The sequence below is a fragment of the Elephantulus edwardii genome, unplaced genomic scaffold, assembly GCF_000299155.1.
Source record: "Elephantulus edwardii isolate Elephantulus edwardi_28Jun2011 unplaced genomic scaffold, EleEdw1.0 scaffold00071, whole genome shotgun sequence".
Taxonomy (NCBI): domain Eukaryota; kingdom Metazoa; phylum Chordata; class Mammalia; order Macroscelidea; family Macroscelididae; genus Elephantulus; species Elephantulus edwardii.
The window spans coordinates 13,722,617-13,724,636 of record NW_006399821.1 but is presented as its reverse complement, the minus strand read 5'-3'; positions in this window follow the sequence as shown (position 1 = coordinate 13,724,636).

Here is a 2,020-nt window from a genome sequence, read left to right as displayed (position 1 = left end):
CACCCCAAGTATACTCCACTCTGCAATCCTCATTCTGGACTTTTATGATAATCATAATGTTCTAAAATATATTATTTTTAATAGTAGGGAGCTCTGGTGGCCTAGTGGTAAGAATCTGCGCTGCAATCAGGAAGCACACAGCCACTCCCCTCTGGGAGAAAGATGTGTACTATCCTCCTCGCCTCTCTACTGCTTCTGAATACCCAAAGGTTCTGGTGTCCTAGTGGTAAGGAGTGGCACTGCAATCTCAAAGGCACGTGGTTTGAATCCACCAGCTGCTCTGCGGGAGAAGGTTGGGAATATCCTGCCATGAGATTTACTGCCTCTGAAAACCCTCTGGAGGGTCAGCTATGAGTCTATTCTGATTCAATGGTACACACAACAACAGTTTTCTTCTTGGCTGAGGATCAACAGGGCTGCAATGTCGATTCAAAGGCCATAGCTGAGGGTGTGGATTCTCCCAGAGGCTGGACAACAGAGTGGATGACAGGTGAGCAAGGAGGCTCCTAGACTGTGCACTCCCTCTTTCTGCTTGACACCCAGACCAATGGGCACTTACAATGAAGGGTTCAGACAGCCTGCAAGGACAGAGGAGGCATAAGATAGTCATTTGGGAACCATGAACAAAAGGGGATATTCGTACCTTGGTGATTTGGGGAGAAGAAAGACTTGGTGACCTATTTGCAGGAATTTGCCTAGAAAAGACTTACAGACCATAAAAGGACTTTGTTGACTGGGCTCTGTGGCTGGAGGAGGACACCAAGGGGGTGAGACACAGGACCGGCAAGGGCACAAGAAGTTCTTGGTGAGATGACTCAACACAGTAGTTGTAACATGGACTTGAACATGCTGGAGATTGCAAGGGTCACATGCTTTATTCTGTTGTACACGCGTTGGTTGTGTGTCAGCTTTGACTTGGTGTCACCTGTTTGCCTTTCTCAATTTCTCTTCTTCTCCTGATCATCTTTTTCAATCATAGGCCATCTCTTAGAAGCAGGAAATGTGGGCCTCATTCACTCTTGCAGTCTAGATATGTAGGAAGAGACTACAGATGAAGAAGAGAGGATGTTCCAGTGAGAAGGTCTGTGTCTCAGTGTGTAGGGTGAGGAGAGGGGAGAACCTTTCAAAACCAGCTTCTGATTCTTTTAAATTCTTCTCTTCTCTTGGCTTTTCGTCTCTTCTCTTGGCTTCCCTTCCCTTGGCTTCCCTTCCCTTGGCTTCCCTTCCCTTCCCTTCCCTTGGCTGCCCTGCCCTCCCCTGCCCTGCCCTGCCCTGCCCTGGCCTTCCCTTCCCTTGCCTTCCCTTCCCTTTCCTTCCCTTCCCTTCCCTATTGGCACAGGAGGAGATTACCCCTCCTTCTCCAGTGGAGCATCTGGTGGATTTGAACCCCATGCCTTCAGGATTGTAATGCAGCTTCTTGCAACTAATCCACCAAAGTTCCCTTAAATTCTTTTAAATTCTTATAAAAAAACCTGATAAAACAAACAAATAAGCAAAAAAACAAACAAAATCAGTGTCTGGTTTTAGGACAGGCAGATTTCAAATAAAGGAATCTGAGGCATGTCCTTCCCCCTATCTTTTTTTTTTTTAAAAGAAACAACTCAATAAAAACCCAAACAATGCCAAGCCAATAATAATAATAATTCATATCCTCAGATAGACTTTTTCTCCTTTTATAGCAAATTTGGCTAAAAGCTCACCTTTGGCCTAAATAACACTGCTAACATTTGGTAAGATTTGGTATTTCACTACGTTTCACATTCATTCTCATTAATTTGATCCTCAAAATATCAATATGTGAAGGGCAAGGTAGGTACAGCTGGCCTTGCTTTATAGGTGATGGGTCTGAGGCTTAGAGAAGGTGAGTGATTTAACCTCAGAGAAGTTGTTCTGGGAGGAAGCAACCCAATGGATTAATCCATAGATTAAAATAACTCATGAGGCATAGGAAGCAACTGAAAAGATTATGGCTTGATTTAGGTGCACCTTAGTCTTTAAGCTGATCTCATTGCTCTTCGGA